Source organism: Lepisma saccharinum, chromosome 23 (assembly GCF_977018435.1).
Source record: "Lepisma saccharinum chromosome 23, izLepSacc3.1, whole genome shotgun sequence".
Lineage (NCBI taxonomy): Eukaryota > Metazoa > Arthropoda > Insecta > Zygentoma > Lepismatidae > Lepisma > Lepisma saccharinum.
The window spans coordinates 64,128,695-64,153,510 of NC_139251.1; the positions used below are offsets into that span (position 1 = coordinate 64,128,695).

At 39.7% G+C, this 24,816-nt stretch overlaps 1 long non-coding RNA gene across 1 annotated transcript in view; it reads right to left on the reverse strand.

Moving 5' to 3' along the window:
- The window catches only part of LOC146005248 (uncharacterized), a 110,725-nt gene extending 89,891 nt beyond the window's left edge, over positions 1–20,834 (reverse strand). Inside the window, exon 1 of the long non-coding RNA XR_014443997.1 lies at positions 20,761–20,834. This is a non-coding gene — a long non-coding RNA (uncharacterized LOC146005248). The remainder of the gene's footprint in view (positions 1–20,760) is intronic.
- Positions 20,835–24,816: the final 3,982 nt, after the last annotated feature.

Consider the following 24,816-nt stretch of genomic DNA (forward strand, 5'->3'; position numbering starts at 1 on the left):
TAAGATGGCAATATACAGCGTGTCCACAATGAGACTCCAACATTTTGAAAGTCTATAACTTTTTCATTTTAAATTGTACAGCTGTGATTCCGTAAGCAGCAGAAGCAGAAACTCAAAAAGTTTAGGTGGTAACGTTTTAGTGCACGCAATAGCCGTAGTGGCGCTGCAGCAATCGATTGTTTGAAAATTGAGATTCCAAACGAGCGTGCACAGGTTGTGTGGTGGTGTGCAGAAACGAAATCACTTATTCAAGTGCAACGAAACTTTCGCCGTGTGTACAATAAGGATCCTCCGACATTCACGACTATAAAGAAGTGGTGTGATTAGTTTTTGGCGACCGGCAATGTTTTGAAAGGACACTGTGGTGGTAAACCCAGAATCCAGGAACAGGTTGTAGAAAATGTGCGGAGGTCATTCGAAAGGAGTCCACAGACGTCAGTAAGACAAGCAGCGAGAGAACTTGGTATGAAACGGTCGACAGTTCACACAGTTCTTCACTGCTTGTCTTACTGACATCTGTGGACTCCTTTCGAATGAACCTGTGCACGCTCGTTTAGAATCTCCATTTTCAAACAATCGAGTGCTGCAGCGCCACTACGGCTATTGCGCGCACTAAAACGTTACCACATAAACTTTTTGAGTTTCTGCTTCTGCTGCTTCCGGAATCACAGCTGTACAATTTAAAATGAAAAAGTTATAGACTTTCAAAATGTTGGAGTCTCATTGTGGACACGCTGTATATTATTGGACCCCCATGGTGAAGGTAATGTGGAACCGGGTTCCATATTACAAATATGCTTTAGAAAGGTTTATTTTTTTTACAGATGCTATGGACAAATGTGTGTCCAGGAGCATCAAAGGCAAAGCAAATCTGGGATGCAATGAGCGTATCAAGCGGGAGGCAAGGGGGCAGGCACTTACTCCCTTTCCCTCCCCGGAAAATGAATGCTAAAAAACTCCCTTTGGTTCATTGTACTTATTTACCTTGAAAAGTAAAATAAACAACGGCTATAAACCACTCTACTCAGGAATGCGTGTTTCACCACGCCACCTACAAAGATGTCCGTATAGCATCAAATTTACAGTCTAATTGTTTCTGCCCCACCCTGTGTAATAACTTAGTTGTATTTTTTCTCGATAATTTTAAAACAGATTATCCTACAAGTATAATATTGTACATTCAAATTAGGAATGGGTAGTCAATAGAGTAAGGAAGCTAAATATATCAGAAACTTAAAAACCTCAGCTTTTAGTTAAGACGAATTGAATTTATTTTTTGAGAAAATTTCAGATACAGCACAGGTGGCCATTTCACACTGAAATTGTCAACAAAGAAAAAGCAAAATAATGATAATTAAAAGTAACAAAATAACACCCACATTAAATTAACAAATAATGAGTAAAAGATGACAGTACTTCATATTATTTACAAACGTTTCTCTAATAGAAGACCGAAAGGCAAACTCGGAGAAAAATATATGTACTGATGAGAGGGGCAAGCTCGATGTAAGCCTGATGCATGTGATAAGGAAGCATTTTTTAAAAAATAAAACAATAGACACACCCATTTAATATAACAATAGAGATACTTATTAAACATAAACAATAGTGACAAAATGAAATAAAACTGAAATACAGTGGAATAAATTCAAGTGTGAATAAAGCATCAAAGCTTTTATTGTGTGGCAAGTCTGTAAAAGAGAGATATTTTTTGAATTTCAAGTCTAGGTTTTTCTGTGTAAAACAAGGTTGTGTTGCGTGTTGTGCGCATAGGTACTCGAAAAAGTGAATTTCCTCAAGGAGTGTGTTGCAGCGAATATTGCCATTGACAATTTTGTATAAATAATTAAAATCATTTTGCAAATGGCTCTGATATGCAGTCTGTAAGTTTAGGAAACACACCGATAGCACAAAAGCTTGGGGCAAGCTTGCGATAGCTTCTTTTCAGCTTGTCAAAGCAAGCTTGACATGGCAAGCTCGATGTAAGCCTGATGCAAGTGATAAGGAAGCATTTTTTAAAAAATAAAACAATAGACACACCCATTTAATATAACAATAGAGATACTTATTAAATATAAACAATAGTGACAAAATGAAATAAAACTAAAATACAGTGGAATGAATTCAAGTGTGAATAAAGCATCAAAGCTTTTATTTCATGCGGCGTATGCTAGATGTATGCTAGATGGCAGTGCAACTCAAATGTAAAATAAACATAAGTTTTAGTAACATAAATAAGGATAACTTTTACTGTAATTAGTGAAAAAATTTGTTTTATTATCCTTCAAAAGATATGTGAATATTGAAGTTGTAACAAAGATCAGAAAATAAAATGTGTGAATAAAAATTAAACTCCCATGATAAATATTTTTATCCCAGACTATATAATCAGGAGCTAAGTACTGCAAACTTTTTTTTTTTTTTTTTACCAGTGTATAGTTTAGAGATTGATTAGTTCATCGATCTCTTCAGCCTAACTATTGCATATTTTGGGGGAGCATGAAAAGTTTTTTTAAGCTGCAAAGACAAAGAGAAACTGTGACCTTACATACATTGGTGTTTGTTGTTAATTAGCCCCAATTGTTTCTAGTTTTGTTGTTATGCATATATGTGTATACAATATACATTACAGCCACGTTTATATCTCATGTCTCATGGAGTATGACATCTGCGTTGTTGAAGAGTTAGTTGATGGTAACTGTACTCCCACCTTCGTGGTCCTGTAAACGGCCGTTTTGAGGTGATGTATTCTATCTTACCACCTTCTCCTCTACATAAAATATTTACAATCAATAAGAATTTCTTGTTCTTATAGAAAAATTAATGGGCTAATTTGTGATTTTTATTTCACTTTTTCTTGAGCAAAATAACACCAAATTGTCAACGCTCTACTATATGGACCAGACGCAAATACGAGTTACTGGATCTCCGAGAGAGGAATTACTCGACTACCATGCCACCTATGGACAACTTGAGAAGCAGACTTGGATCTACATTGTGGAAGCAAGAAGACGAAGAATAGCGAGCCAATAGGACGAAAAGAAGATATTTGTAAACCGATTCAACTTGAGATGTAATATTACAAGTAACACTTCAGAAATCATCACTCATCTTCATCGTCGTGATTAGCCTAAAAGTGACAGAAAAGAGACTTAAAATAACCTAACCCAATCAATCAATTATTTTCTCCTTCACATTCAATTCCCCCATTCAGTCTATTTCCATACGGGAAACCAATACCGCTCCGGCTTAACCCCCCCCTCCCCCATTTCTTTCTCGACACGAACAAATCGAATTTGCTCGCAGCAGATCATTTCTTGCGGTTTGAATTCATGATTTTGTTTGTGCTATATCGAATTCCCTAGTACAGCAAATATGAGTTATTAAAAGTAAGTCTTGACGTTTTCCTGGCAACGAATGATGAGAAGATTCTCTCGGACTATCGACCAGGTGGATTGTGGGAAGGTCTAGGAAACCATAAATTCTAATGGGTTATATTCAATTTAAATATGGTCCAAGTTGCGTATTTCCAACTCATTGGAAATCAGGTTGCCAACTCATTGGAAATCAGGTTGGCAACTCATTGGAAATCAGGTTGGCAACTCATTGGAAATCAGGTTGGCAACTCATTGGAAATCAGGTTGGCAACTCATTGGAAATCAGGTTGCCATCTTATAAGAAATCGGGTTGCCATCTTATAAGAAATCGGGTTGCCAACTCATAATGAATCAAGTTGCCAACTCGTAATGAATCAAGTTGCCAACTCGTAATGAATCAAGTTGCCAACTCGTAATGAATCAAGTTGCCAACTCGTAATGAATCAAGTTGCCAACTCGTAATGAATCAAGTTGCCAACTCGTAATGAATCAAGTTGCCAACTCGTAATAAATCAAGTTGCCAACTCGTAATAAATCAAGTTGCCAACTCGTAATAAATCAAGTTGCCAACTCGTAATAAATCAAGTTGCCAACTCGTAATAAATCAAGTTGCCAACTCGTAATAAATCAAGTTGCCAACTCGTAATGAATCAAGTTGCCAACTCGTAATGAATCAAGTTGCCAACTCGTAATGAATCAAGTTGCCAACTCGTAATGAATCAAGTTGCCAACTCATAATGAATCAAGTTGCCAACTCATAATGAATCAAGTTGCCAACTCATAATGAATCAAGTTGCCAACTCATAATGAATCAAGTTGCCAACTCATAATGAATCAAGTTGCCAACTCATAATGAATCAAGTTGCCAACTCATAATGAATCAAGTTGCCAACTCATAATGAATCAAGTTGCCAACTCTTAATAAATCAAGTTGCCAACTCATAGGAAAGCAGGTTACCAACGCATAAGAAATCAGGTAACCAATTTCAGAATCACCATCACCATCTCACTGATAGGAATAATTTTATTTACAATTTCTGATCGATTTTCTCTTGTATTTTATTCTCTAGACTTCTCAGGCTTCCCAGATACCCTAGCTAGTCTAGAATATACGCTCCTGATAAAAAGGTCCATCACGGTCTAGAACCCATTTACACTTACTGATTTTCTCTCCCGGACGGGAATTGAATTTATTTACAATCCCTGGACCTTTAGCAACCCTGGTTATATCCAAAGTACGTATAAACACTGATTAATAATTCTCCTAAAGAGTCGATGTTGGAATACTTTGTGTATAATTTCACAAAAGCATTTTTTTAAAAAAATCACTACAGTTGTAATCTTGACCCGCTCTTTCCACTAAGGTAAAATGAGCTTTCAGTCAATCCTAAATTAATTATTAATCTCATAATTATCACCATAGGTTCATCCAGCCTCTCATTGATTGTTACTTGGGGGTGGTAGGAGTGTGTTAGGTTGATTTGGTGTTTTAAGTCCACTTTATGCACAGTAAGGCTAATCGGGACTGGACCTACAGCTTAAAGTAGGATCCGAACCACTATGTGCCTCCACCGGGTATTGAACCCGGAACCCCTTGATAATAGGCGACAAGGCTACCACTGCTCCATCGGGAAGGCACTTGGGGTGGTAGGAGTTTGGTGCTGATTACGTAACTTTAATTATGGCTGAATGTGTAGAGCTCGACCCTCAGATCTTTATGGTGAATATTCATCGATTTATCAAATCATGTGTTGTTACTTTCGTAAATTGAATTAAGTTTACTTAATATAAATATAGCTATTCGTGTTAAAAAAAAATTCGATCCATTTGTCCCAAAGTATATAGATCATTTGTCCTACCTTGTAATTATAAGTTCTTCTTCACATATGCAAAGATATTATAAATCGTTAAGTTCTTGCTTTTATTATTACTTTTAAGTAAACTAAAATATTAATTTGTAATTATTATTCTGTTTTTTGCAGAGAAAAATAACATCAAATTGGTAGGGTGCTTCTATCCGGATAAGATGCAGACGACAGCTTCTTGAAGTCCTAAAGAAGAATTACTCGATGCCCTGCCATCTGTGGGGAACTTGAGAAGTAGTCTGCAGTTCATATTCTGGAAGTTAGAGAACGGACAACGGACCAGTACAAAGAAGATTTCAAATAATTGTAAATTGATTCATCTTGGCATGTACTGTATGTGGCATAAGAGAAAACTGGCTGTTGTTAAATTTTCTTCTTTCGAAAAATGTACGAGGGGTGTTTAGAAAGAAAGTAACTGTTACATTTCGTGTGCCGGTCAATGTGGACGAATAGTGATTGAAGAAAAGGCACATTTTAAGACGCGAAGGTATCTTGACTGTATCAAAACAAATTACGTAACGTACTGACTTTTCAATAGATCTTTTCTTCATTTGTATTTTTCATATCGTGAAGAGCCGAGGGGGTCCAGCCGATATCTCAAGTGGGGGAATCATTTTCAACTGGACCTCCGGAGCTTGCCAAACCCTAGGCACATCCTAGGGAGTTAAGGCGACAGGGTCGACAACCTTCAGAGATAGGGGTGTGTGGGGTGCGTAACTTCTTGACACGGTGCAATGCACAGCGGATTACTTTTCAGTTTTCTATGTCAATTTGCTTAACACTAGCCAAATCGTGACTATGAGGATGAAGGGAAATTCATTAAAACTGAAGGGGCACTCACAATCATGACGAAACTTGAAACCAGGGTCTGCAGTGATCATTGTGATTTTACACCGTTCTACGTCACAAAAGCCACCAGCTGGTTTACATGATCCAATGAAACATACAGAGAACTACAGACTATATAATAATATACATCTATACATGTATATGTGTGTGTGTGACTGATCTTACGCCAATTTCCTATATCTTTACATGTATCATGACGAGGGGATCAATGATGTTTAGATAAAGTTGACAAAACAAACACAATGGAACACACGTCGGAATTCGAACCGTCAACTTTTGGCAGCGAGGTCGATACACTCATACAGTACAGACAGTACAAATAGACACGAAACCAATTTTTAAAACAACTGCAATAAAAATACATAATAATAATAATATGTAATTGCTTTTGAGCTGCTTAAAAATTTATTCAACCAGTCAATCAATATTTGTTTGTAAGTCCACTATGCACACGTAGGCTAATCGGGACTGGAATAAGAGTTTAAAGCATGGTTGTTAAAGGTCCAAGAATTGTAAATAAATTCAATTCCGGTCCAAGAGAGAAATATCAGCAAGCGTAAATTAGTTCTGGACTGTAAAGAACCTTTCTTCCGTATGAATTTAAATACGGTACAGGAACCATTTTACCGGATCATTTTAAATACGGTTCGTTCCTCGACCTTTAACAACTCTGGTTTAAAGTGAGATCCGAACAACTATGAGTTTCACCGGGTATCGAAACCGGAAGCCCTTGATTACTGGTCTAAGACGTTATCAATCTGCCATCGGGAAGTCCCAATAAAATAATAATGCTAGTTTTCAAAAATCAATTCTAAGTATATTTTGAAAGCGGATTGCTTTAGGGCCGAAGACTTTATGCCCTATAAAACTGCAAAATAGCTATGTATGTAATTATGTCATAAGAATTGAAAAATATGTCATGAAATATTCAAAATATGTCAGAAAAAGGCAGAAATAATTCCAGTAAAGCAAAAATATGCACAACAGTACTTTCGAATTTCTCATTATATGGCATGTCAGAATCTTCCAGGAAAGATCGACCAGGGTGAGTTATTAAATGAAGTAAAAATTTCTTTAACAGAAGAAAGCAGTGGGAAAACACTCAAAATATTTCATTTCTGGAAACTAAAGCACAATTGGCAGCTCACTACAGCTCTGGTAATTCTGACACTAATTGTTGTGAGAAGCGAAAAAAAGGTAAAGAAATTAGAACAATTGAAAGACTCTCAGTGATAAATCATAAGCAACAAAATCTAAAAGTTATAAAATTTGATACAGGAAAGTTTGCTGATGAAAGAATTAAGAAAGATTACCAAATTAAACTGTCAAATAGATTTGATGTTTTGCAGGATTTAAATGATGATGAAAATATAAATGAAACAGCCGTAAATAAGAATTGGGAGCACATACGTAATGCAATAGAATCAGCAGCTAAAGAAAGTATAGGATACCATAAACCGAGAAAAAGTAAGCCATGGTTTGATAATGAATATCATAATCTAATAGAAATAAGAAATCAGGCTAGACTTAGGTGGTTAAATAACTCGGATGATACAAATCTAAGCAATTATAATACAATAAAGCGAGAAGTTAACCGCACGTTTAGAAGTAAAAAAAGATATTACTTGAAAAGCAAAATTAACGGAATTGAAACAAACAGCAAAAATAAAAATATCAGAGATTTATATAAAGGTGTAAATGAGTTTAGAAAGGGGTGGCAACCTAAAGTAAACTTGATAAAAGATAAAGACAGTGATTTTCTAGCTGACCCAAGCGATATTCTAAATAGATGGAAGAACTACTTTAATGACCTTTTAAATGTCCATGTAGGAGATAAATCAGAAGTAAATGAAGTACACACAGCAGAACCTTTAGTTCCAGAACCTAACTTGACTGAAGTTAAAGATGCTATTAAAAGGCTAAAGAATAACAAAGCACCTGGCATTGATTTAATACCAGCTGAGTTAATTAAATATGGTGGAAATTCATTAATATGTCAAATTCATAAATTAATTTGTTTAATATGGAATAAAGAAGAAATCCCTCAACAGTGGAAAGAATCCATAATTGTTCCTGTGTTTAAAAAAGGTGATAAAATGAACTGCAATAATTACCGTGGAATTTCTCTACTCTCAACAACATACAAAATATTGTCTAACATTCTTTTAACAAGACTAACCCCATATGCTAATGAAATTATAGGTGATTATCAATGTGGATTTAAACGCAACATATCAACTACAGATCAAATTTTTCACATCAGACAGACACTTGAAAAAAAGTGGGAATATAATCAAAATGTCCATCAGCTATTCATTGATTTCAAAAAAGCATATGATTCGGTCAAAAGAGATAAATTATATAATATATTAGTAGAGTTTGGAATACCTAAGAAGCTTGTTAGTATGATAAAAATATGCACCAGTGAAACAGAAAGTAAAATTCGTGTGGGTAATAATATGTCTGACAAATTTATAATTCATGATGGGTTAAAACAAGGAGATGCATTATCTCCATTGCTCTTTAATTTTGCCTTAGAATATGCTGTAAGGAAGGTAAAAGAAACTAAAGAAGGACTAAAATTAAATGGTGTGACTCAGTTGTTAGCATATGCAGATGATGTAGACTTACTGGGGGATGATATAAATACGATTAAGAATAATGCTAAAATATTTTTCAAAACTGCTAAAGAGATAGGTTTGGAAGTTAACAAAGAGAAAACTAAATATATGCTTACAGGCCGAAACCAAGTGTTAGGTAATAATCAAAATCTAATTATTGATAACAACTCGTTTGAACCAGTTTCCAAATTCAAATACTTAGGAGTAATATTAACAAATGAAAATTATATTAAAGAGGAAATAAAAAGTAGGCTTAATTCAGGAAATGCATGTTACTTCTCTCTTCATAAACTTTTGTCTTCTCGTTTAATATCTAAGAAACTAAAAGTTAAAATATACAAAACAGTAATTTTGCCTGTAGTATTATATGGATGTGAAACTTGGTCCCTTACATTGAAAGAGGAACATAAATTGAGAGTATTTGAAAATAAGATCCTTAGGAAAATCTTTGGACCTAAAAGGGATGAGGAGACAGGTGAGTGGAGAAGGTTACATAATTTAGAACTACATAATTTGTATTCATGTCCAGATATTATTAGAGTAATTAAATCAAGAAGACTTAGGTGGGCAGGCCATGTGGCACGAATGGGAGAGGAAAGAGGAGTTTACAGGATTCTTGTTGGGAAACCAGATGGTAAGAGACCTGTAGAAAGGCCAAGACGAAGATGGAGGGACAACGTTGAGATGGACCTAAAGGAAATCGGTAGGGATGGAAAAGAGTATATAGATCTTGCTCAAGATAGGGACAGATGGAAGGCCTGTGTTGCTGCAGCCATGAACCTTCGGGTTTAAGAAGGCTAGAGAGTTAGTTAGTTATCTCCTGTCCGGTGAATCTCGAGGCCGCACAACAATGAGAGAGAATATTTTCCTCAATAATGTTCGCATGGCTATCAATTGTCAGCGGAATAAATGAAGAGTATATTATTGTTATGTAGTAATTGGTAAAAAATACATGTGATCTTAATTTCTTCGTTGCGCTGAAGGTATGAAGAATAAATTATAAAATAACCGATTACATGCAAGATAATTACGACATTATACAGAAATATGTCTTATTTGGAGAACATTGAAGAAATACGTTGTAAAAACGCGATATTGCTAAAATATGTCAAAATATACCTTATCAGGTTCGTCTATTTCGGGTCATATTCATCAGAAATGTAAAGATCTGACCCCAATAATCGATCCGATGCCAAATAAAAAATATGTTATAACAAAGTCCCGGGCCCTACTTATAAAGTTAATCTACTTTGCTAAGAAGAAGTCCAAGGTCGCTCGTTGCTGTCCTATGTATCATGGCATATAAAGGGATTACACACAGAGCATTTCTTTCGGAGCAAAGGCTAGAAAAAGTGGCGGGAAAAACACAAAGAAGAAGACGGCGTTGGCTTCATAAACCGGTTGAATAGGGCAGCTTCCCTACGCGCATGCGCCTGCCGGTAATAATCGTTAACCAAGATGGAAGCGGTTTTTCTGTCAATCTGGCAGCCGATTTCCTCCTCTGCTTTAACAACCAGCGTACTTGCATTGTGATGGACACCGCCCTTTCTTTGCTTATTACCTGGTTTAACCAGTTACCCAGTGTGGCTGTGGCGTACACGAAGACAAGCCACAAAAACAGAAGCAAGGAAAGAAGACGAGAATGATATCCAGAAGAAAATGACAAAAAAAGAAAGATTGAATGGAGTCAGTACTTGCTTTCCGTCTTCTTACTTGCTTGTGTGTTGTTAGCGTGATGAGTTCTCATCGATCGACGGGACAAACCTTGCCGATGCGTAGTGGTAGCGTTGCTGCCTTGTAATGAATGGGTCCCAGGTTCGATCCTTGCGGAATAACATTGCGCAGTAGTTCGGAAATACGAGATAAATTTAAAATTCGACCATAAAACAAAACATATGTCCTAGTGTTACATATTAGCAGCTAGGGCAGTAAGCACAAATCGCTAATGTACTGAATGTATGCTGATGGAGGTGGGCATCATTTGAAGAAAAAAATAAAGTGGTTCGGATTAGACATCAAACTGCACCTCCAGCCCTGATTAGCCTATCTGACCACAAAGTGGACTTAACACAATGTACAGTGACCGGCAATAAAAAGTGGCACCTATATCCTGAAGTACTCGCTTCCCTGCAAGCCGTTATGTGTGTTGCTTAACACTAACGTCGGCTTTAGACGAAAGCATTTCCTTTAACATTTTTGCTAGCATAAATGTTATGTAAATGCTTCCAAAAATCTTATATCAGATAGCACTTTACACGAAAGCATTTCATGGAACATTCGGTTAGCTGTTGAGATTACATTGTATGATACATACATCACGATAGGCACATCGAGATACACCATATATGGCGAGTGCACGGTGTTAACAATTGAAAAAAACTAAAATATTCTTCCATACGTGTACAGTAAACGTTGTAAAGTATATATTTAATCAACGCCATGCTTCGCTACCTAAAACCATTTAATACGAAGCGTAATTCCTATCGGTTCAATAATTATCGTGTTTTAAAAATGTGAAGTGATACGTTGTTTACATCTCACGCGGCCGCCATTACAACTGCACTCGTGACGTAGAGGTCGCTTCTGATTGGTTACGCTACGAAAAATGCTACAGACCGAGCCTATCCTTGAGAAATGCCATAAAATATGCCATGGCGAGTATTTTAGGATCTAGTTGTCACATTGCCGGTGAGTGTACACAGGATTGATCGATTTATATAATCCCCCTTGTCATAACAAATTGCAGAAAGTCACAAAATTTTCTCTACCGACGACTATTGGCGTCAGTAACTGAATGTGTGTCAGATATTAATGAACATTCGTGTTGCATATAAAAATACTCGTTTACTTTTTCCCACAACTTGAGAGAAAATCCGTGAAGCTTGATTTTCAGGTAGACCCGCACAACCACGCAGGGGATTGCGAAACAAAGAAATTTTAATCAGATTTCGGACACGAATCATAATCAGCGGTTCCTGTTGAGAGGGTCTTTGGACGAAAACTCAATTAGGGGGCAATTTTGGCGGAGGCTGAAACCCTCTGCACCACAGAAAATCTGCGAAGGTGCTCAAAAACATCTTTTTCCCCGCCCGCACGTCGTTTGTTTCGCCTGTCCGGTTGAAGGACGGTCACTCGTTGGCTAACGTTCTCCTAGCGCCTCGTTACGACATCCATCAGATGTGGGAAACCATGGCGTCTAATTTAGACAGACAGGTTGCCAAATGCTTGTATTAAACTTTGCACGACCCCTGCGCAATATTCATCATCAGGGTTGCTTGTTTAAGGAGTCTTTTGCAACGGATACGGCTTGTTTCGATGGTGGAGTCTTATAGCTGTGACAAATGGGGAGGTCGACGCTCGTCTCCTGGCGAGCTCATTAAATCTTTATTTATTTTCGTTTCTGTTTACGTTTTGTTGGCAGACCGAGGAAGATATGTGCACGAGGAATATAGGTCATGCAGCCCTAAATATTTCATGAATGCACCTACAAGAAATACGAGTCAATATTGGTAATCAAAGGAACATACTCAGGAACATCGTTAAGACAAGCTATACAGGATGTTCCGTTCAAAACTCCCACATTTCAATTCATCATTGCTAAAAGGTTATGAAACCTAATGGAATGCGAGTGGTACTAGTAGAAAGAGAAACTCAAAGAATTTTATTGCATGAAGCACTAAACACGAATGCACCAATACACCTCTACAATGAACTCCAATACACCTCTAAGTGTGCACCGTTTGTAGCACGAATAATATCCAATCTGAGAATATCCGGATTGTTTATTATAGTCCACGCGTTTACTTCGTTAACGTCCAAGAACTAAAGAAAGCCGCCGCCACGAACTTGAGTGGGAATAAATAGCGGGCGACTTGTTTTCGTCCAATCACACTCAACCTTCAGCCAATGGGCGCAGCTGTCATTCTGCTCGTCTACTCCACGTGGAGTCTCAGTCACATGACTGCGGATACGCTGCCGTACTTTGCAACTTCAATGTGGAGACCGTGGGAAGGCGGAGGGACAAGGTGGCATAGAGTAGATATGTGGCAACACTTTGAGTTTAATGTGATTGTTGCAGCTGGTGGGCGCGCTCCGTGGACTTCAAAACCAAACTTGGCACACCATGTTTTCCTTAATGGTTTTCCCATCAGGTGCTTCACCTACATATTCTCTCCGGGAATTTCTTTGCATTGTAATGATTTGGTCTCTACATACTAGAATACAGATTGTGCGCGCTGCTGCGGAGTCGCTATTGTGCTTTATGCGATTATGGCGCTGCATAGTGAGAGAACGGTGAACTTCGAGGTCATGCAATAAAATTCTTGTTTCTCTTTCGTCTAGTACCACTCGCATTCCATTATGTTTTATAACCTTTTAACAATGAAGAATTGAAATGTGGGAGGTTTGAACAGAACACGCTGTATCTCTGGTTATAACTAGTAAATGGCATACTTGCCAAGTCTATACACATGACCATAAATTAAAGGTTGTGGCACATCAGACACACACAGCTATCTCACGTGGACCAATTTGGTTTACATATATGAGATACAACTGAAAACAATAAGAAAACACAAGAAACCAACAATCGTGGTGGAAAGCAATTGTAAAAATGGGAAAAATCAAAAGTAGTCACACGATGAGTGGTGCAGTCACGGACACTTCTGGGTTGTAATAATCCCATTAACTTTCAATGGAATCATTACAACCCAGAAGTTCCCATGACTGTACGTTTTCGCACAAATCCAAATTTGAACGCTCCACAGAAATGTCAATAGCGAATATGGTGTTCCGTGACAGCAATGCATGCATACAACAAACACCATGGCACACTGCAGGTAACAGTATTGAACTGTTTCTGAGAAATAGCGTCTCACTCCTGCAAAAATGCTGTACGCTGCTGAGCACATCCCACGCATGTTCTATTGGGTTCATATCGGGGGAACTCGCCGGCCAGAATATCCTCTGATTCCAGGGACTCATTGAAAAGGTACACTCTATAGGTACGTTCATTATCGTGCATAAACAGAAAACTAAGTTCCATTGCACCCCTGAATAGACGGATACTCACATCCCGGTGTAAGTTGCCAATAACGGAGACCCTAGCAAAGATGAGGAGAGCTTTACGAAAGCCCATGGTAATGCCAGCCCACACAGGGATCCCAGCTCTTCCGAAATTATCACGTTCAATGATGTTCTTCTGATCACATCGGCTTCCATGTGTCCACCATATGTACACACACACATCTCATGGTAAAGGAAGAGACACACAGAGAGAAAAGAGGGAGATAGAGAAAAGAAACGAAAAGAAAAAGAAGGGAAAGATTTGTTAAAGTTTGTTTAGAGTCCATTTTAGGCTCAGGTCAATCAGGACTGGACCTACAGTTTAAAGTGGGATCCAAACCAATATGCAATGTGCTTCCACCGGGGCTCTTGATAACAAGGCGACAGTTGCCACTAAATCGAGGATGAGAAAAAGAACGGTAGAGAGAGATACAGAGATTCATGTCTCTCAAAGACAGAGAGAACAGACAGCATTTTAGCAGCCACGATGATAGATGCAGAGCTCAGTTTGATCATGAGGTAGGATTCCTAATCGCTTTCCACATAAAAGAATTGATTGGTTTCAGTTTCAACCAGGGTCGACGCCTTGCGCTGACAACAAGGAGGTGTACTCCGCGTCGGTGGCTCGGCTGGGGAAGGCCAAGAGAAGACATTGATGAACGTTCCCGGCTCCCTTGCATCTTCCAGGAAAGCCAGAGCGTCGACTCCCCAACAATCCACCTTGCAAAACTGCAACATGTCCCTTGGGACGCGTTCCCAGAAAAAATCCTATATTCTCCGCAGGTGCATGCACCGAAGAGGAAGGGAAAAACAGGCAGCTTTGGTCAGTGACTCCAGACAAGGCGCGGCCTTCGATGCTCTTCTTTTTTCTGCTCTTCTTTTCTGCGAGGATAAAAGTGGTCCACCCACGAGATGACCAATGTGGGATGCTGCCACCGCTTTTTCGGCACCAACAAGGTTTTCTGGTTGCATCATGGACCCGGTTGCTGGAACTCTGTTGGGCATATCGTCTCGTCTCTTCTCCTTTGTCCGAACTAACTGTATCTAATAGTATAACCATATAGAGGAGAGAAAATGTTGTAATATTCACAGCCTTCGCGTTGACTTTTCTTTAGTTGGCATAAAATCTTGAAGCTCAGAGCAACAAAGAAGTGGATGTGCTATGTCCTTATCTCCTGCATCCGATACCGTAACGGAAGAACGTAGTGCATTACGATGGCAGGTGTCGTAATCTCTGATACGGCAAGATCGTAACGCCATCTTCTCTCTCATCAACTGACCCTTTGTCCTGGAGGGGTAGGAAAGAGCTTACACTTATAAAGGCTTTCCCCGAAAAGTCCAAAAAGCATGCTTTAAGTACGGTGTTGTCGGAACTGACGTCACTAGTGTCGGCGATTGGGTTCCAAAACTTAGAGGGCAAGGACAGTTTACTTTCCCTTGGTATATTAGGTTTGGCATAGTATAGGGCAAAGGTGGGGGGGGGGGAGGACAACTGCTCCCACACGCTCCCCCTCCAAATTGCCGCCACTGAACGTCACCTAGTGCAGTTCGAAAGTGTCAATTAAATGAGGAGTCGAGAAAGTAGCATGCAGTACGCGTCAGTGCACACTCGTTTACTACACTCGCTGACTTGTTGAAAATCAAAAGTCAGTCGAATGTTGGTGGTAGTTCTTCTATATATGGAAATGTAAGGATAACAATTTTTAAAAATATTATGTAATTTTATAATGCTGGAAATACAATATATTTAGACAGTGGTAAGCTATGTTGCGGATTCATTTGTTCTTAGTTTTATCTACAGATCGTATTTGGCGCCTCCCTGATGGCGCAGTGGTAGTATCGTCGTCTTGTAATCAAGGGGTCCCTGGTTCTAATCCCACTTTAAACTGTAGGTCCAGCCCCGCGATTAGCCTTTCTGTGCATAAAGTGTGCATTTCTGTCACCTTGTAAACAAGAGGTCTCGGGACCGATCAGCGGTTGAGACACATTGAACGTTGGTTCCGATCTTACTTTAAACTGAGCGTCCGCAGTCTCGATTTACGTATTCGAACAAAGTGGGCGACCAAAGTTTAATAAAGCTCCGGGTTAGAATCCCTGCCTGGTCATTGGGTGTTCTCTGCGAGTGTTTCTTCACCGATTTCATCATATCATTCTTCCCCATCTTCGCGACTAGCCAAAAGTGGCAGAAGGTGAAGTAAAATAAAACAAATCGATCAATTATCAAGAAAGCATTTGTTGAGTTTTTAAATTAACTTTATGCGCAGATAGACTAATCGAGAATTGCTACAAGTGTCAACCCTAATACGCCTAACCTAACAACGTAAAATATAAACACCAATAAATCTGACACTCCTTCAAGCGAACCGTGACATGTGCCGCTTATCGTCTGTCGGTTAAGTCTGAAAGGTCACTAGCACTTTTAACAAAATGTAAAAATTACCTTCTACCTGAGCAATATCGTTGCATAGTCGAACCGGCTGGCTTTGGAGTCCACGGAGCGCGCCCACCAGCCGCAACAATCACATTCACGCCACAGTGTTGCCAAACATCTACTCTACGCCACCTTGTCCCTCCCCGGAGTAGTACCTTCCTACCGTCTCCATACTGAAGTTGCAAAGTACGGCAACAGCGTATCCGCAGTCATGTGACAGACTCCACGTGGAGTAGACGAGCAGAATGACAGCTGCGCCCATTGGCAGAAGGTTGAGTGTGATTGGACGAAAACAGGTCGCCCGCTGTTTATCCCCACCCACGTTCGTGGCGGCGGATTTCTTCAGTTCTTGGACGTTAACCAAGTAAAAGCGTTGACTTTACCCTGTTTTTTCAATTCCAATATCGGTTTACAACCTTTCATCTCGTAATAGTCACATCGGAAACTTAGATAACGAAACCGAAGATAGCGGTAAATAATCTTGGGACACGGAGGATTACAATTTTTTCAAGTCCGTACTTCGCAATACTGTTGTTATTTTCTCGAGTGTAATATTTCGACTACAATTGAATGCACAAATGAATAACAACTATGTTTCAACTTTCTTTCAGACAGGAAAATGATCGCTAGACGGTCAAGAAGAAATCATGTGCATCGATTTGGACTATACCCTGTCCCAGCTATCTCTGGAGCGAGCGAACGAAAACAAGTGTGTGCGCAAGTAGTGACGCGAGACGGCTCCACCAATGAACACATAAGAGGGAACTGAATTGCGTGGAGGAGAGGAAAAGCGACTACGGTTATACTGATCGCAACTCCAACTGGCGGTTGACCTTGATGGCTATTTCTGGCGCTTTCAGTTCCCCAATCATTTTCGGGGGCGTGTGGTCCGAAGGGTGTCAACAAACTCAGTTTCGAAGTAAAAGCTGAAGGGATCACATCGCTCTTCCGAAGCATCATTGCCAAGCTTGCTTCTGTTTTCGCCAGTTGTCTTTCTATTACTGTGCCTGCATTCCGGGCTGTGTGTGTGGTCTTTCCGGAAACTTCATCGTTCAGAACCGCGTGTGCAGTTGCCTCGCTGATTTCTGATGCTGACAATACCCTTGCTCGATACGATTCCCTCGCTCTTTACAGTACGTTTGGCAACATGTGGTGGACCCAACGGTCATTTGTTTGTCCCGCGAACAACGTTTGGTACCTTGTGACTCGAAAACGCCCGATCTCCGTCGAAGAAAATTCAACTGATCGCTGATTCGCTGTTCCCCAGCCGCCAGTTGAGGTTGCGTTCAGTATACCAGCCTTCCAGCAGCAGCGTGTACTGCTTCGCTTTGCCCACTCGATGCCCCCCCCCCGCCCCTCTCTACCGCTAAGCGCTGCCTTGCTCCAGAGGTAGCTGGGACAATGTCCATATTAAAGTTAAAAACATAGTGACGAGCTTTTCGTGGATCCTAATTTTGCACACTAAAGACAGTTTAGTAATAAATGTAATAGCGGTACAATTAAAAAAAGAAAGCTTCACATAATGGTCACACTCCACTTTTTTGCAAAAGATTTTGCATAAAATCTGTCACGTTTATGCGGTGAAATGCCAAAAATTACAGACAATAGATGTAGATACCCTAATGCAAGCAAATGTTCCCACATAAAACCAACCATTCCTTTACCCTAACGAAAAATGTTTGTTAAACACCAACTCCATAAACAATGCAGAATTTCTCGAGGATGTACGGGTGGCCACCAGAACCGGATTCGAACCAGTATCCAATGCGCCTCGACCGTGGATCGAACCCGAGTTCCCTTAATTACAAGGCGACAGAATTTACCAAACTACATCGGGGCGGCCCTGCCTGTGTGGATAACGGCCCGTTTAGCCTTATTGCGTTTTCACCTCCCCCAATAGATTTTCGCGTGATTTATGTGACACTAACTTGCTAAGGCGAAACGGACATCCCATTTCGCCTTTCACACAGAAAATTTCCCACCAGGGAATATTATCGACATGAAGGGTCATTATTTTTAATGTATTATTAACCTAACCTAACCGACAGGACAATGAGAGCCAAGGTCACAAGCTCTGCGCTCCCATTATGAATTACCCTTCAAGGCGATAATATTCCCAGGTGGGAAATTTTTTGTGTGTAAGGCGAAACAGGATAAGGCGAAATGGGATGTCCCGTTTCGCCTTAGAAAGTTCGTGTAATATAAATCATTTGAAATTCTATTGGGGAGGTGAAAACGCAATAAGGCGAAACGGGAGGACACGCCTGTGTGTGCTCGAGCATGCGGGGTTATTGTACAGTCATGGACACTTCTGGGTTGTAACGATTCCATTGAAAATTAATGGAATTCTTAGAACCCAGAAGTATCCGTGACTGTATGTCAAGTTTAAGGGAACAGGTTGGGATACCGTCCTCGTGCTCCCACCTCGAGCATTGAACTAACCGAAAATTACAAATACCTACACAAGAATCGTGTACAAAATCAAGGGACACCAAAAGCATCCCCGAATGGATGCTAATAACATCTTCGCTTTGTAATCAAGGAGCCCTGGCTTCCATTCCTCGTGGAAGCACTTTGCACAGTGGTTTGGATCCCACTTTAAACTGTAGGTCCAGTCCCGATTAGTCTATAAGAGCAAAGGGTGGACTCAATCAGTGACATAGGAGCGGTTTTGATTTGAGGTGGAAAACCTCCACAAACACACACTCAATTTCAGAAAAGTTTTTAAAGTAGAATGTGCCTAAGCTTATTCTGCCAATATAATACCAACATGCATAAACTTAATTTGACATTTTTTTTAAAATTTTTGTTAAATTTTATGACTATTTGCAAGGTAGTTTAAGACCGGTAGTTTTGAATAGATAAGTTCTAGGCCTTGTCGCATCGGTTTGAAGTAATTTCAAAACAGTTTTGACTTCCTCATAGTTTTATCCAAGAGCATAGATCACGGGAGGCAATTAAGTGTACCATATTGTAGTCTAAACGTACAGTCATGAAATTAGGCGGGTGGCAGAAGTTGGCGCTGTTGCCACGTCGGAGTACAACCCCGTGTGTTCCGAGGTTTAAGAGAATGAAAGATCTCGTTGTGGAGTTCGTGCTTGTAATCCATGTGATACAACTGACAGTGTTTGCTCGAAAGGTCATGGATGGCACAAAAGTGCCCCGTAGAGAGGTCGGTCTGACGATCGAAGTAGGCAACGCAGCCCGGTTGACGTTGCCACACAGTGCGCGGGAACCAGCGAGTTTTGTCCTGCTCTCGCTTTGCTTTTCCTATATGTGGCACCAGCGCAATTCTGCCCAGCCGCCTATCTTCATCTTTCCGTTTTGCGGGGGAGGGGGGCAGGGATGAGCAAGACATTAGGGGCTTTTGCCAACCCAATTACATACTCAAATATGTCTACGTGAAACAACAAACGTATTAAATTGTCCAGAGCAGAGAAGTAAAGATCGCCTGAATATTGTAAGGTGAAAGGATTTCTTTCTCATTTTAAATTGACGAATATGCACTAGTTTCCCATTAATAACTTCGGTTGAATGCTCCGTACCACAAACTAAATATGAATTTCTTACTAACCACGAGTCTCTTCTTCCCTAGCTCTATACGTGCACAGGAAGAGGTGAAATCGGTCTTACTACAAGTTCAACACGTCGAAGCCAGGCACGAAAGTCCCGTGGATGTAACGAAATTATTTACTTTGGGGACCATCAAACCGATTTGCTTACGGAACTACCACTGCATACGCAATCTAACGCACAGCCAATAGCAAAAGCAGAACAATTAACGAAATATTGCGAAACGAGTATTGGTCCATCATTCCAAGTTGAATTCTCCTTAAACAGCTCTCAAAAGTTATATACGTACATGATTTTGCAAACGTTATGTACGAGACTACAATTCTACCTAGCTCTCCTGAGGTATACCTTCGTGGCGGAGTGTTTAGCAGAGGTGTTCCCGTCTCGTTTCATCCTATCATACTCTCAATAATCGTTTCGATTAGCCAAAAGTGGCAGAAAAGCGACGCTAAATAACACAACTCAAATATTTCCATCAATCTTTCTATTAAAGATATTTCTATTACACACACGCGCGTATACTGAATAAGAGCAAGGGTTTTGACATGTTCTCACGCAAGTACGTGTAAAAAGGGGCGTTTTGGCGGGAGGGCCCAAAACTTGTAGATTATTTGCTTTATTTTTTACTTCGCTTTTTCTGCTTCATTTCGGCTAATTTGCGAAGATGGGGATGAGTAATGATATGATGAAACTGATGAATGAAGACTCGCAAACATCCATGCCCAGACCGGGATTCGATCCCGGGACCCCTGCTGTCGTAGCGCGATGTTCTAACCACTCCGTCACGGTGGTATAATTCTTTTGAATATAGAAATAATGTAGAGGCAAATGAAAGTCTTTTGAGTTTAGCTAATACAAAACAAAAGTCAGAACGGCAACATGCAACAAGTCAAATGATTTAAGAGGTACAAGGGTGCAGTTTGGATCAAAGAACCCTCTGCTACGGCATGTAAGAAACTAACAAATCACGAGGCACTTACCACTTCCGTCTTCCCTTGGTGCACAGAAGTCAAATTCAACGGAACGCTGGTAAGGCTACATCGTCTGAGTCGCACAGGGTTGTTTCCCTTACCTTGTGGCGAGCAGCGAACAAGTGAAACTCGGATCCTCGCTTGCGTCATCGTTACGTGTGCTTATCAGTAGAAGCATGTTTATCGGAAATCGCTGAAAGCATGCAATAACAGCATTCACTAGATGCAGGCAAACGGACGAAGGAACAGGATAGAACGAAACGGAAACACTTTGGACTCTTAACACACAAGTCTGACGAGCTTAAAGGTGTGCAATGTGCAAATGAGAGTGAACAAATGCGAATCGAATTCTAAATTACAATGAGTTTCGAATTACGAAGTCGATTGACAATTTTTCAGTCCCCTCATCGCCAGATTCCTACATTTTTGTGTAATATTTTTACTGTATATCGCTTTCCAAACATGAAGTACACAAAAACATGAAAATAAAGATTCACGAAGCAAACTTGCACAAAAGGATAACATACTGTGAAAAACTCAATATGCTGACCAAGGCAGAAATTTATTTTATTATAAAACATAAACTAAACGTAACGTTTCAACCTTCTAGCAAGGTGTTCTTCAGACTCTGTACCAAGTACAAATGTATCAAGGTACAAAACAGGACGATATATATACACAAAAATACTCCCCTCCAGACTATTAGAAAGTTGTTCTGGAACATTCTAGCATTTGACTTTCCTTTGTCAACTGTACTTTCACCTGAAAATGATATAACATACTGTATATATAAGCAGGAGTATGCTTAGTTTCATTGTTACACAATAAACTAATACAAAGTTAAAAATAATAGCCTATAAATAGAAAATACAGTACATCCAGACAGTGTGTGTGTGTGTGTATGTGTGTCAGAGAGAGATAGTGATTCATTTGCTTTAATTTACTTCGCTTTTGTGCCACTTTTGGCTAAGATGGGGATGAGCGATGATGTGATGAAATTGATGAATGGACACTCACAAACATCGATGCCCGGGCCGGTATTCGAACCCGGGACCCCTGGCGTCGTAGCGCGATGTGCTAACACATTTCCACAGTGAGCACATTTCCGCAGTTATTAAGGATTCCATGCGTATGCTGCGTCTACTCTGTCGTTCTACTGAAATAAACAACCTGTTAACACTTTTTACAAACTATTAGTTACTCCAAAAATTGCTCCCCAATCTGGCCTCTCAAATTTAAGTGATACATTAAGTTTTATTTTTTTTCTGGGCAATTGTTCGTCACCAAATTCCATCTACAAAACACCTGCAAACGTCCATTCATCTGAAAATGTCAAATATCCACACTACTCATGAGAGATACTGGCAGACCATATATTCCTGCATAAAATAGTCAATGGCAACGTCACTTTTTAGTGTCGTCTCGCACAACAAGAAGTACTCAACTTTTCGCTTCTCAGAAGCCAAGGTTATGCTTCATCAACCGTTTTCTGTCCACAGACTATCCAGCCAACACAATTATCTACCACATCAAGTAGTCTTTTTGAAGATCAGGCACGTTATTTTTAGGCTGATGTATATAAATGTGTGGGGCCCTTACCCCTAAATTGTTCCTTCATGACACGGTGCTATATGCACGGGGAACTTTACTGTGTATAAAAGTGAAAGTCACTTTACTGCATGTAATTTTAGTTTATGTTGTTAGTTTGTACATTTCCATGCAAAATGGCTAATGCTGTATTTGGAATTCTCTGTTAAATAAATGAATAAATAAATATGAAAAAGTGTAAGTCAAAAATGAAAGTAGTGAGAATATAATTTCGACTCCTAGATTCTTGACTTGCTTGTAGAGATATATTGCTTATCCAACAGCATGTTTTGAAGTTTGATTTAAAGTTGCTAACATTAGCACCGATGACAAGCTAACTAGTATGTACAGTCACGGACACTTCTGAGTTGCAGTCATCCCACCGAATTTTAGATCGCTTTTCTGCCACTTTTGGCTAATTACGAAGATGAAGATGAATGGTGCCGAAGTAGAAGAGAGCAGTGGCGGCGATTGGGTTCCAAAACTGGGGGTGAAGGTGCGAAAATTGGAGGGGTGGGGGCAAAGGACAGTTTACGGGTCGGGTACCCTATTCTACACCCTCGAATTTTGAATTTTTTTTTCTTTCATTATGAAGGTTATGTGATCCTATTTCTGAATAAAAAAACATTGGAGCGCGGAAAGAAGTATTTACGACTCTACAGCCGTTTGAAGTGGCGATTTTGTCGTTTGCAATAGTTCGGACGTATTTTTAACTATGTTCGCCGCGCTTTCTTTTTTCGATGAATTTAGGGGTGAATTGAGTGCTAATGGAACCTAACCTAACAGGCCTAACCTAACCTTGTGTGAATGGTTTGTGGGGCTATCCGTGGATGGTTTTTGGGGCTACGAGTGAAAGGTTTCCGGGCGTTATCGCACATTTAGCAAGGCATTAAAAATGAGCCGGTGTCACCTGCCCCGAACACTATTTCTCACTTTTGTCGCATTGACTCATGAAGAAACAAAAATTAGCCAAATTTAATGCTGAAAGTAAAGCTGAGAAGTTAACTTACCTCTTTTCCCCAAGGCCAGGCATTGCAGGTGGAAGTTGAAACTAAAAGTCGTTAAGTGCAGTCAGTCGTATGCAATAAGTCGTCTTTTTTGTCCTTTTCCACAGAATATTGCCCTACCCCGTCGTTCCATGATAAAAATAAGAAGTCGCAAATTATCCCAGCCCACAAGTCATTCAGAAAACGGCCTACAGTTGCCGAAAAGAAATGTGCACGATGTTCCACAAGATAACGTATTTACACACGCTAAGGATGTCTCAACCGCCAATAAATTACATAAATAATATATTGAAATCACAAATTATCCCATTGCACAAGTCATTCATAAGAAGAAAAAAATGCAAATTATCCCATTGCAGAAGTCAAACATAAGAAGAAGAAGAAAATGTTCAGACCTGCGCCTGTGACATGAATCCAAGATTCGCCATGATCAAATCGCTGCAAAACCGTTTCGACGTTACATAAGGAATGTAAATATTGAAAAACGTAAGTTTTATAGCACGTAGATCTTAAAAAATGACTTTCCGCGCTATTTAGAAATATCGTATGTTATGAAGAACTAATTTTCGTAACGATAATATGTGAAATGTGCGAAAATTCGAGGGTGTAGAAAAGGGTACCCGAGCCCAGTTTACTTTCCCTTGGTACGTAAGGTTTAGCATGGCATAGTGCGGGGGCAAAAGTGGCAAAATGTGGGGGCAACTGTCCCCCCCACGCTCCCCATAATCGCCGCCATTGGGTGAGAGCAGTGATGTGCGTCTACGCGTAAACAACCATAGTCTACATTCTACACGTAGACTATTTTATACTCGTAGATGACGTAATCTATGTAAACAACATGGCGAAAGGTGATAGCTTAGCTAAGAGCGCAGTGGAATTAGAAGAAAATTATACTGCGTATCAGTTGCTGATGTGTGAGGAGAACTTTTCATACTATTTCTTCCAAATTCGAACAATTTCTCATCTAGGAAGAAACCTAATATAAGAAATATTCTAGTGTTTTATGGGAAAAAGACCACTCTTGCCTCACGACTGCCATCTGTTTTTGTTTTTTGCATACTATTTATCTTCTTCCATAGTTGATAATAGAAGAGAAGAGAAATTTTGTTGTAAATAGGATTCTTTTCATTTCGTTAGGAACCAATATAGTAGAAAATGTCACTTTCCTTTCATGAAAGCCTTGAAAATTAATTTTAATGCACTTTAGATTGTCTACGTAGTCTATGTAAACTACAACCCAATGTAATCTACGCGTAGATTACCTGTAGACAACGCATGTAGACGTAAACTTATAGTCTACGGCACATCACTGGGTGAGAGGAGAATTGAAAACATGTATGGGCGACAAAGAGGAATTCACAGAGGATTATATTGGCCGTGAGTCCAGACACCATAGCCTCGCTACTTTGCAAAATTCGGTCCAGGGTGTACTACGTGGAAGGGAGGTTGACATTTGGGTGCCTGCAAGAAT